The 13,032-nt window shown below is 44.4% G+C and overlaps 1 protein-coding gene across 4 annotated transcripts in view; it reads right to left on the reverse strand.

Annotated features, from left to right (window-relative positions):
* The window catches only part of Pag1 (phosphoprotein membrane anchor with glycosphingolipid microdomains 1), a 158,360-nt gene that overhangs the window by 49,852 nt on the left and 95,476 nt on the right, over positions 1-13,032 (reverse strand). The window lies entirely within an intron of this gene.

Consider the following 13,032-nt stretch of genomic DNA (forward strand, 5'->3'; position numbering starts at 1 on the left):
AGAGGTAGGAGCAACAGCACGTCCATTCTGAGCCTTCCAGCAAGCTGGGCATGCTTCAGTGCCCAGCATGAGTGTGCATAGACTTGAGCCCAGTTGCCCGGGTTTCTCAAATCCAGTAAACCTCTGGACTCAGAGAGACATAGCTAGCTGCAGAAGGATGCTGTGATGTGGGAGTGTCATATATCAATCTGTTGATTTCATTAGCTAAGCAATAAAGAAACTGCTAGGCCCATTTGATAGGCCCACCCTTAGGTGGGAGGAGTAAACAGAACAGAACGCTGGGAGGAAGAGGAAGTGAGGTCAGACTCGACAGCTCTCCTCTCCTGAGCAGACGCAGGAGAGACGCCATGCTACCTGCTCCAGGGAAGACGCACGCTATGAAGCTCCGACCCAGGATGGACTTAGGCTAGAATCTTCCCGGTAAGCGCACCTAGGGGCGCTACACAGATGATTAGAAATGGGCCAGAGCAGTGTTTAAAAGAATACAGTGTCTGTGTAATTATTTCGGGGCATAAGCTAGCCGGGCAGGGCAGGCGGCTGGGGTGTTTGGGGACGCAGCCCCGCCGCCGCTCATATTACTACAAATGACGCCCAGACGTGTGGCTAACTAAACCTACTTAAAAAACCTGAGAAGGCTTAAAAATAAGGAAGAGAGCGTTTAACACAGATTTTTGCTGTTTGTTGGTGGCGTGCTGTAGAGAGATTTCCTGATTCAGCGACAGCAGCAGAAAAAAAGCTGCGTTATTTTAAAGCACGGCTTCCTGGGGCTTTGCCGCCAGTGCAAACTCTGGCTTTATGTTTGTGTTCCCACTTGGGATCGGAAGGAGAGTGCTCTGAGACGGTGCGATGACTCAGAGCTTCCCGCCTGCTCCTGGGCAGAAGGCAGAATCAGGCTTAGGCAGGCGGAAGAGCATGGCGGATTCCTGCCACCATACAGAGACGTGTTTTTAGACTGCGCAGTGCTCTGCCTGTCAGATTTGGATGTTACTTGGATGAAAAGAATTTCTGTGCTGCACGCTCAGTCTCAGAATTAAAGTGCTGAGTGCCGCTCCTACCTGGTAGCCCCAAGAGGCTTCCTGACTCAGCTTCAGCTGCAAAACCCTGCAGCTCATTAAGAGGTCCTGCCACGAAACACTTAAACAGTGTTGACGAAAAGCTGAACGCATGCTTTTCGGTTTTCAGCCGTAGCAGGAAAAAAGCTGCGCTGTTTAAAAATGCCAGCTTTCTGGGCCATCCTGCCAGGGAAAACTCTGACTGTCTGAGGCAGGAGGGCCGGCTACCGAGAGAGGACTTGAGTGTTGTCTGTTGTAGCTTGCTGGCTGGCAGGGACCTTGAATGCCATAGAGGTGTGGCTATAAACATGGCTGCAGCCTGTATATCCGCCATGAGGCTGGAAAGCTAAGGAATGGACTCGATCTAGCTGGCAAAGCCACGCCTTTAGTCCGACTGATATTGCTTGGCAAATTAAAGGCTCTTGTGGTCAGAAAAAGAGAGATATACAGTAAAGAGAGATTCAAAGACAGAAAATTTCTGAATGGTTTAAAGTGTGTTAAAAATATATGCAGACTAAAAGTTAAAATTCTTAAAGTAAACCTCTGTGACTTCAAGGTGTGGTAGCACACGCCTTTAATCCCAGTGCCTAGAAGGCAGAGACAAACAGATCTCTGTGAGTTCAAGGTGTAGTAGCAAACACCTTTAATCCCAATGCCTGGGAGGCAGAGACAGGCGGATCTCTGAGAGTTCAAAGACAGCCTGGTCTACAGATATACACTCAAAAAAAAACAAAAAGTTAACTTAGAAATGTCACAGCTTAGATTCTTAAGCACCTAGTGATTTAAAGGCGTAGATCAAAAGTGCTCCTGGATAGTAAAAAATTGCAGATTCACAAATAGGACAGATTCAGACCACTAAATAAATCACACTGTTGGATGAATGTACGTTGGCTTGGGAGAGAGAAGAAAAAGAATATAGAGAATAAAGTTAATGGTTTAAAAAGAAAAAAGTAAAAGTAAAGTCTTTAAAGAGACAGAGTACAGATAGTTAAGAGATTAAAAGAAATAAAAAAAATAAGCCGCGTAAAAATGAAGAATTCACAGAGTCTGGATTATGTACATTGTGTTTTCTTTAAAATTTTTGACTGTGAAGGAGCTAAGTACAGAGAGACATTTCATTACATGGGCTGTCAAGCTAAACCAGAATGGATTTAAGGGTATTATGATTTCGGAATTTGGGTCTAAGGATATGATGCTTTGGAAAGAGTCTTCTTTTGTTTTCACAGAGGATGAGACTCTATGGATTTCTTCTATTCTGATTTGGTATGATGGACCACGTCCTCCTGAAGGGTTGCTGTGAATATCTTCAGAAAATTGCTCTGCTCAACTGCCAACTGAGATGAAACTAGCACACAGGTTATACCATGAAAGACCTAATTAACGACGCCCCCATTCAGCAGGAAGCAGTTTGGAGAGAAAAAACTGCGCCCATGTTCCCAAATATGGTTTATAAATGTTCTTTTACATTTAAAGGGGGATATGATATAGACATGAATAATTTGCATTAGTATAGATTTTGCTTTATTGATAGAGATTTACGGTCAATTTTGTTATATGTATAAATGTTTCTGATGTAACTTTTACTTGATAACTGTTTCGTTATATGTAATTTTGCTTTGTTAAAGTTAAAGCCTTTTTTTTTGTTTAAACAGAAAAAGGGGAAGTGATGTGGGAGTGTCATATATCAATCTGTTGATTTCATTAGCTAAGCAATAAAGAAACTGCTAGGCCCATTTGATAGGCCCACCCTTAGGTGGGAGGAGTAAACAGAACAGAACGCTGGGAGGAAGAGGAAGTGAGGTCAGACTCGACAGCTCTCCTCTCCTGAGCAGACGCAGGAGAGACGCCATGCTACCTGCTCCAGGGAAGACGCACGCTATGAAGCTCCGACCCAGGATGGACTTAGGCTAGAATCTTCCCGGTAAGCGCACCTAGGGGCGCTACACAGATGATTAGAAATGGGCCAGAGCAGTGTTTAAAAGAATACAGTGTCTGTGTAATTATTTCGGGGCATAAGCTAGCCGGGCAGGGCAGGCGGCTGGGGTGTTTGGGGACGCAGCCCCGCCGCCGCTCATATTACTACAATGCTGGGCTTGTGTAAAACCCAGGGGGTCAGAGATGCCCAGGTAAGATAGCACAAACAGCGCCAAGAACCAGGAGCTAAAGAAGTGGCTGTCTGCGAACTGTCAAGTTGTGGGGTGGTTGTTACACAGCAAAAGTTAACAGATGCACTGCTGACCTCTGCATTGAACACGGGCACTGCTGCTTGTCCATTTCCCAGCAGCTGGCACACGATGAAGTCTATCATCAGGTTATCACATCCGACATAGGACACAGGCTTTCAGTTCGCATCAGGTTCAGACTTGGGAACCCATATGTAGTGTCCTCTGCGTCAGGTTAGACTTCGTGTGTTGGAGGAATGCACAATTCCTGTGTCTAAAGAAACTGCAACTTGGTGGTCTTGTTCTTGCTATTCTTAGTACCTGAAAGGAATTTTCTGCTTTTGAAATCTGCTCAGATGTAACCACTTCTTGGGACTCTCTCATAATATTTGAGGAGAGAATTCCTTTTTCTATCCTTTTTCCTATCCTCTGGATGATAGTGTCCTGGCCTTTCACAGTGAGCCGGCTGGTCCAGTGCCTTTCATCAGGAGATGGGACTGTGCTCGTCCATCCCCTGAACGCAGACTGACTGCTTGACTTGCTTTGGCCAAGGGACACAGCACAAATATCAATGTCTCAGTTCTGGGAAGTCTGAGACATCTTCTCAAAGACATCATTCTCAAAGGAAAACCTCCAACAAGCTTTCCATGTCCTGCTGAGGGATTCAGAGAGCGGAGCTCTGTCAGCTAGTGTGTCTCAGTGAAGCCCAAGTATGGGAGGACATCGCAGCTAGAAGGAGCTAAGCCAGACTGACAAGAGTATAGACAGACAGACAGACAGACAGACAGACACACACACACACACACACACACACCAGCTGACTGTTCCACGGGATAAAAAGCCAGAAAAATGGTCACCCTAAGCTTGTGCTGACACAATAGACAAGGGTTTTTACTTTTTCTAGTTTACTTCAGGTATAAGAGATCATTTGTGTTTTTGTTTTAAGCCTTACTTTTGATTGCATTTGGAATTCTTTTATTAACAAAATGAACAGATGATGTAATGACAAACTAGTCAGTAAGATTTGTTTCCCAACAAACCAGAACTCTGGATTTCTCTCCATAAAGGAGGCTCTGGATATTGAGCTTGAGGTCTCATGCCGGAAGCCGAGAACTGTGGCTTTTTAGAGTAAGAGCATCGTGGGCTCTGACATTAGCAGGTGCTGCTTACTGTCAGTTGCTAGTGACCCTATGCCGGAAGGAAGGTGGCGAGCAGAACAAGGCAAAGCCGGCATCACACGAGAGCCATAGCTCCAAAGTCAGGACCACGTCTCCCGCGTCCGGTGTCTACTGAATGGAGCGTAGGGTAAGCCACCAGCTGCTGTTTGTTGGAATGCTGGCAAGTGACTTTCTCTTTGAAACTATGTTCCTCTTGGGTTCCCCAGCTCAAGCCACAGTCACACACAGCAGGCGCGTTCTGTGATGGGGCCACCTTGGAGGGGTCTTGCTTTATCAACTCCAGTTGCACATTAGAAACACCCGGGAGCTTTAAAGAAAAGCCCGTGGAGACTGGGTTAATTAGTTCTGGGGTACAGCTTGCATGTGGGGACACTAAAAACCTGTGGGTGACCTGAGCAGTCAGCCTTGCACGCCACTACGGGATTTAACATCTCAGGTAATTATAACAAAACCTCTTTAATAGGCCTGTAATCAAAACTCGGCACTGCTGGACAACAACTGGAAGATTATTTCCTATACTAGATAATGACAGGCTCCGGAGGGATTAAGAAATAATTACTAGATAAGGAATGCCCCTATGATTAACTCTAAGCATAATGTGAACCCAAAATGTCCTAAAATCCCCCAACGTAAATGGACATTCAAGATTTTATTGACCTAACTTAAAAAACACATAACACTGCAGACTGCATTAAAAAATACACCAACGCTAATTATCATTTAAGTGCATAGTCTAAAAGCACATTAATCTAAACTCTCTGAAAATATCATCACTGTGTGAATAAAGTCATCTTTTCACAACTGAAGCTACCATGTGGTTTAATTTTAGGTTTAGATTCAACATGGGGTTGTCAAAGAACGTGGTTTCATCTTCCTGGTGTGTGAGTGACTCTCACATGTCAATAGTGTCACTTTCAAAATCAGAACTGTTTTTGGATAAGAGTTCAAAAGTGCCAAAATTACAAAAAATCTTGTTATAGAGTATACAATATATACAGATCACTTTAATGTCAACATTTCATCCTTAATAAATTCTGTGGCTGCATTTACAGATGCACTTCTAAGATAATATTCTGAATCATAGGGCAAACATTCCCAGACTTGACTCCACAGACAGGAAACAAGGTCAAGAGACAGACCAGCGGTGCTCCACCCCGGTGTCTGGGAATCACGCCTGGATGTCTGTGTCTGCGTCCTCTCTCCGGCATCGGGAGAGTATTCCACTGCACAAAATCGGGCTGCAGGACTAGAGCTGGTCCCAGCCTTTGCCGAATGCCTGTTTTGCCAACTTCTGCATGGTTATGTTCAGTGGAGGATTTAGGGAGGGCAGAAATAATCACTTTCTACACCGGTTCTTCTTACAAAGTGGGCTGAAGACGAGTACAGCAATTTACTATGTCAGCTTAAAAAAGTATCTGTTCTACTTTTTCTAGCCCATCACTAGCTTCTTCTATTAGCATGCTATAATCTATAAACTAACATTGGCACACTATTATCATTTAATCCATATCTCTTAGAATTTATCTAATGTTTTTGAAGACGAGAGTCTCATTCTGTTGGCCTTGAACTGGAAGCAATCTTCCTGTTTCCATCTTTCAAGTGCTGGGACACAAGGGCTCTCGTGATTGCATGTTTGTCCCAGGACTCTTCCCAGGATGGTGCACTGCATTTAGTTGTCTCCTTTCTCTTTGAGAGATGGGCAGGAGGGAGAGAAGGGGAAGGGAATGGGAGGCGCATTCGCTCCCTGGGTGTGACAGGGAAGGAATGAACGGGCACGAGTATTTTTCCCCTGGGGCACAAAGGCAGCAGTCCTACAGATTACTCTCTCCTGTTCTCTTCTATGAAGGAAAAGGGCACATGTTAATGAAGTAATCCCAAGTCTTAATTATGAGACGTACACCGTGGGCAGGAGAAAGGTTAAGTCGAAAAGAATGTGACATTTGGAAGGACCCGACACCTGGTCGCTGATTGTTAACACAGATCATCAAAACCTAAAAAGCAAGGGACAGGACAGAGTGGAGGAAGTAGCAGGCATTTCACACGCAACCACGATACTACTGTATCATTTGCCATCTCTGGCTTGAGGAAGTTATGTTCTTAAAGCCCACAGTGATTCAGCGATCATTTCCCAAACAAGATCGATTCATCTGACTCTGACGTGAGTTGTCAGGTCACAACAGAGAATGCTAAAGCGTTGGTGTCCTGTAGAGAGATGCCAATCATTCTACTCTGAGTGATGCTATGCTGTAAATGGGAAATCCAAAGGCTAAAAACATCCTCCAGGTTGCCGAGCATAGCACTTTAACATCTTTTCTCCCCAGTACTAATGAATTGTTCTTTCAAAGTTTGAAAACAAAAACTAGTTATTATGACAGGAAATGCTGTATTTACTTCAGTTAGTGCAATGTAAAAGATACTTCACCAAATGGGCTTGTCTGTTGCTGTCCTGCCCAATGAATACTTCTTTAGATACTAACTTTGTTCCACAGTGCTGTGACGACAGGTGGGCTTTAAACTAACAAGAAGAGTCAACTAACCTTCTAGGACGACAGGGAAGTTAAATAATTCTGAACTTCGTTAGTGGTGTTTGAATGTAATAGCAGAGGTAAGTTTTATCTACTATGATGGAAGGAATGAATAAAGACAGAATTTCAAAACTGATAAGCCTGCCAAATAGGGAGATCCTAACAACACCCTAGTGCCCAAAGGCACAAAGGAAGGAAAACTAAGATATTTTAATGGAATGTAGAAATTCTTGGGAAATCTTTTTATGATAAAAAGAACAGTCAATGGAGAAGTGTAATGTAGAAATTCTTGGGAAATCTTTTTATGATAAAAAGAACCATCAATGGAGAAGTGTCACTGGTCTCTGATTGGCATTTCAGAAACAGTATGGGTCTCTCTGTCAATGTAGAGAACATAAACAGTGTAGGGATTTGCAAAGACATTTAAGGTCATTATTCATCTGAAGAGGTGACTCCTTGGACAGAAAACTCCAGGAGACTTGGCATGGATGGGGTAGTGGTGTTGTGAGCACAGCTTCTGACATTTCCTTTAATAAAATGACGATCCCAGTGGACTTTAGGATTTCCTCTGCAACTGATTAGGCCTCATATCCAATTACAAGTTTTAAGAGACTACCTGCTTTTAATCAGTCATCCAGTATACAGATATAGTAATAAAGTAACTGTATTCGATGGATCATAAGAGTGGCAAGATTTGAGCTGGGGCTATGGCTCAGTGGAAGAGCACTTGCCTCACCCATGTGAGACCCTGAGTTCAGTCCTGGATGGTGCAGAAACAAACACACATACAAACAAACAAACATAACCTGTGATTTGGGGGCTGGAGAGATGGCTCAGGGGTTAAGAGCACTGGCTGTTCTTTTAGAGGACCAAGGTTCAATTCTCAGCACCAAATTGGGGGATAAGAACCACCTGTAACTCCAGTTCCAGGCATCTGGTACCCTCCTTTAGCCTTCCTGAACACCAGGCACACATGTGGTGTAGACATACATGCAGGCTAATATACAGAAAAGTAAATAAATCTTAAATCTATTTTGTAATGGAATGCATACTTGACAAATTAAAATACCTTTTTAAAAAGATTTAATCTATGAGCATGAGTGCTTTGCCTTTATGTATGTCTGTGCACTGCATGCATGTGTGGTGTCTGGAGAAGTCAGGAGAGGCTTTGGACCCCCTGGAACTAGAGTTAAAGATGGCTGTGAGCGGCCATGAGGGGATGGAAACTGTACCTGGATCGTTTGCCAGAGCAACAAGTGCTCCTAACCACTGAGTCATCTCTCCAGCCCCACCAAACAGTTTTGAAATGTTAATTATGCTACATATTCTTGGTTTAAGAACTAAGAATGTAATTTTCAAGCTACATTTAATATCTCATGATACTAAAATAGATAAAAGTTGTTTATAATAACTATCATTATGGTATCTTGAATTCGGACAAAATATTGAATTTACAAAATTTTTCTGTGGTTAATAACAAAATAAAATAACCTGGCAAAAAACTTTTGGCACACACACATACATATCCAATTAATTTTCTTTGATAAGCTTACAAATAACATATAAAATGAATTCTGGTTCCTCTCACTCCCGCCCTTTCCTAGGTCTCTCCATCCATGTCAACCCTCTTTATAACTGTCTTTTTCACATTCATGCTTTTGTAAAGTTTGTTTGTTTTTTGAGACAGGGTTTCTCTGCATAGCCCTGGCTGTCCTGGAACTCTGCAGAGCAGGCTGGCCTCGAACTCAGGGATCTGCCTGCCTCCGCCTCCCAAGTGTTGTGATTAAAGGTGTGTGCCACCATTACTGGGTCACATTTTGTGTATTATCTGCGATCTGTTGAGTTTAATCAGGGCCGTCTGTGTGCCCATGGGTTCACCAGTCAGCAGGGTGGGTTGTGGGCTTGTGTGCCCTCCCTGATATGTGCGTCCCTCGTGATCTATGACTGAATGATGATAAGCTTGGACTTAAGCAAGGTGCAGTGCAAGCAGTTATGAATGCTGTGGTGGCCGCTGATTTAGCTATGCATGTACCTGAAATTTGTATGTAACGTGTTATTACTCTCTCTCTTCCCAAAGTCCCGAGAACTATGTACAATTTCCGACCACGTAACTGCAGAAGGTAATGTGGAGAGAGCAATGTCTCCTAATGTTCACTGTCAACAACTGGCTATCCATTATACGTAGAGAGAAACCACTTTTAACTGATACTGAAAACTATAGAAAATGGAGAGGAGAATTCTGAATGTTTACACAAACCCTAAGGAAAAAGTGTGCTTGCTCACCTGACTTTTTCTGTTGACACATTCCAAAACACCTTTCTCAAACATTACTATTTTCTTAAACATCTAGGTCATCATTTCATTTATCAGTTCTTTAAAGACAGCAATTGGGCTTGATCCATGTTAGCACCATCATTAGCATTATGAAATGCTGAATCCCAGGGATTGCTGTGGCGCAGCTGCTAGGAAGAACTCGCTGCTATAGTCTAGGCCCAGGCACATCGTAAGAAATTACAGAGTGAAGGGAAAGAAGATGGGGTCCTGAGAACATGGTAACAAAATGGGAGTCCTGAAAGCAAGGGCCAGGTGAAAGGCAGGCTAGCATGCTTTGCCATTGACCCCATTTCCTGGGACTAACCTAGGGACCTGGGGCTTTCTGTCACACAGCTCGCCAGGCTTTAGAGAATCCCTCAGACAGTCAAGATTCACACATCACACACACAAGCATGGCTGCATGGTTCAGGAGCTCAGGCTGAGGACAATGCACGACAGCCTTCTGTGGCTCACACCTGCTGAGGTCCCACGTTTTGCAGCAGAGCCAAAATTGCTACCTAAAGGACTATGGGAAAAAATTTGGTCTCAAAATTGGGACCATTGTTTCTTCTGGAAATGTTTAATTGTTTGGGTTTAGAACATCATTAATCATGAAGCAAAGGACACAGCTCCCTTTCAAACTGTTTAAAATAAAATAAAATAAAACCTGTTTCTATCAGAGCCACAGCCCAGGATCTTGCACACTGCATCTCTATTTCATCACCCCTTCTCCCTTTTCCCTGTACCTCAGCTCACTCCTGCCATGCTTTCCTCTCCATGTGCTCCGGAATAGGGCGTGTAATCAACAGTCCCCAGGTAATAAAGATAAAAAGGGCTTAGAAATAATCTAGTTCTATGTGGCATATTTCACAGACGAGAAACCCCAGGTGTCAGTGGCTATTGTTTCAAAGTCTGACTGCAAGGCAGGGATCCTAAAAGGAGTTTATGAGTTTTAATTAGCATATGGTGGCCTCCGGTTCATGAGACTCTTTCCTCAATCCTGTTCTTCAGTATGGTACTCTCTGAGAGATGCTGAGAAATACCTCCCTCCACCGGAGGGAAACTCTCCAGGCCACACCTCACTTTAGAGAGTCACAAGAAAATTCTGAGGAAGTCTTATAACAAGTGAATCAACTTAATCATCTCTAACTTCGTCTCTGTTTTCTTCGGGGCCATGGTTGGAAGCTGCACCTATGAAGACTCCTGGGAACGCACCTTGGGAGGTTCTGAGTTAAGATGAGATTCCAGGAATCAGGTGGAGGACAGATGGCACATGTTTATCTCCTGACACATCAGCCTCAGCTGAGGGTGCACTCGAAGGTGGGATGTCATGCTGCCCCAAGGAGCTTCATCTCCCAGCAGTGGAGAGGGTAATGGACCCGTGGAGGGCCGGGAAGGACATGGCTGGCATTTTGTTTTTAATGACTACTATCTTCTGCCCACTTTAGACAGGAGGAGGTTGTAGATAACTTTCCAACAGAGGTGAGCACAATCAGACAAAGGTTGTCTCCAAGTGTGTGTGACTGTTGCCTATAGATCTAAAGGAAGTGAAGCTTGGCAAGCTCTGGTGTGGTCCCGAGGGCACCTGGTGTGGTCCCGGGGGCCCCTGTGGTGGTAGGACACCTGGCGTCCTAGGCCCAGATACTACAGCTGTTGCTGGGTGGCATGGCTGACTCTGTTCTTGTCACCCAAGTTCTTACACTCTCTGAACTTATGTTTCATCTTCAGGAAAATGGGTATCCTAACAATCACAATACGGCAGCTGTGTAGGCCGCAGTTGAAGACCTCAGTACTTGCCCCGTCCCTTTCCAGGAGCCGCGATGTGTCTGTTAAACAAAAAAGCACCGCTCAGATTGGCTGTATCTTCCCTTCATAGACATTTCTTCTCACAGTGGACAGAGATGACGTACACTAGTGGTCACACAAGACCCTCAGTGTCCTCCCTTCAGGACAACCGTAGCTAACCAGTTAGTACTGGTTCCTCCAAGGATCTAGCTGCCTGTGAGCCCCTAATCCTGTTCCTCTTGAAGAGCTGTGTTCACAGGTATGGAAAGCCCAGACTACGGTGTTTCTGGGGGGTCCAGACTCAAGAGAAACAAGTGAGTTTCTCCTGGAAGCCATGGGAGCCAAAGTCATGATGTCTACAGGTCTGCTGCAGACAGCCTTCCATCTAAGCAACCCCTCCACAGACCGGACACAGGCAGAAGTGGCTGACCCAGATCTCTAGGTGGCTCGCACAGTGGCATACTCTACCCAGTTGTTAGAAATAACAAAAGACATTAAAAGCAGCTAAGCTGAAATGCATCATCTGGAAACAAGGAAGGGAGGGAGGAAGGTTGCTGAAAGTCTCAGTCATTTTTATTGATTTATTGTTATTCGGTCCCAAACATTGTCCTATGTTTGCCCTCCTCTACTCTCGCTTCAGTTTATTTATCACCAATAGTATTTATTATTGTGGGTTGTGAGTCTCAGGAGTGAATGGAGGTCCTCAGGCACATGAGGCACATATGCTGCTACTGAGTTTCAGCTCCTGCCCTCTTTCTATATGTTATAATCACAAAAACGTTTTAAAAACAATTAAAAATATATGATGTAGAAAAAAGAAACACAATCATATTTAAAAAGATTATCAACAAATACTTCCAAGTTTAAAAACAACAAACAAATAATTTGCATTACTCATGTCACCAGGGTCAAGTAAAAGATGGCCTTAGCTGTGTAGGATGAATCAAAGGTGACCTCAAAGGCCCTGGAGGGGTGGCAACAACCTCAGGACCCGACACTATCAACTGCACACTTAGAAATCTCAGGATCTATGAATTGCAGCAGCTGGGAAATATTCAAGGGGTTGTTCTAGGCAAGGCTGGGGAACGAGCATAGTCAGTGCGAGCTTGAGGTCAAGCTCCAAACTTGGGCCCGGTCTCAGCTCGAGTCTCTGTTTCTGCCCTGGCAGCATCCAGTCCAGACTGCAGAGACTTTGACCACTTCCTTCTTCAGCTGGTGCCTTCAAGGTCTGGAGCACCGTGGGTGGCACCCTCTCTGTGTCCCTTGCCACGCACCTCTTACTTTCAGCCCACCATTAACTGTGCCTTTTTCTCTTATTTAGGGGGACATAATGGTTTCGGTGAGTTTCAGGCTAACGTCACTGGCAACACTGTGAGCACTCATGCATAGGAGCACCATCTAAGGCTGTCTGGCACATGCAGGGAGGACGGAGAGTCTTGGCGCTGCAGCCTGTGATGGCAGCCTGCTCTCTGAGGGCCTGTCTCTGTAACACACGCATAATGCAGCGCAAAGAAAGGAGCCAAGGAAAACGTTCCCCAAATTATAACTTGCATCTTGGTAATGAGAAGCTATTAAAATATATTTTAAAAAATCCCCAAGCTGATGTGTTTCTTAGGATTCTGAGCTTTCCCGCTGCTCCGCCATTTCCCCATTCTGTATGCACAGCAGAGATTCCTGCCAAGACTATTACAGTGAGCAAACAATGTCTTCTCTGTCAGAGAGAGAATGAATAGTATCACAAAGCTCTCCTCTAATGTACAGCCTACACTCCCACAAGCCTTCCGAGGAGAACGGCCAGGGGGAGGGGAGGACAGAACACTCTCCACTTGCCAATCTGAAACTGCTTTCCAGAACAGCAAGGGTGGACGACCGCCAACCATGTATTATCTTCTAATCAGAGAAGGTTGACAAGTAGATTTCCATTCCGGCTGTATATTGTTTTATCCCTCTGGATATGAGCACACAGATACTTTTGTAAGGAAAAAGGTGGAAATGCTTCATCTTAAAAAACCTCAGG

The sequence above is a fragment of the Microtus pennsylvanicus genome, chromosome 5 (assembly GCF_037038515.1).
Source record: "Microtus pennsylvanicus isolate mMicPen1 chromosome 5, mMicPen1.hap1, whole genome shotgun sequence".
Classification (NCBI taxonomy): Eukaryota; Metazoa; Chordata; class Mammalia; order Rodentia; family Cricetidae; genus Microtus; species Microtus pennsylvanicus.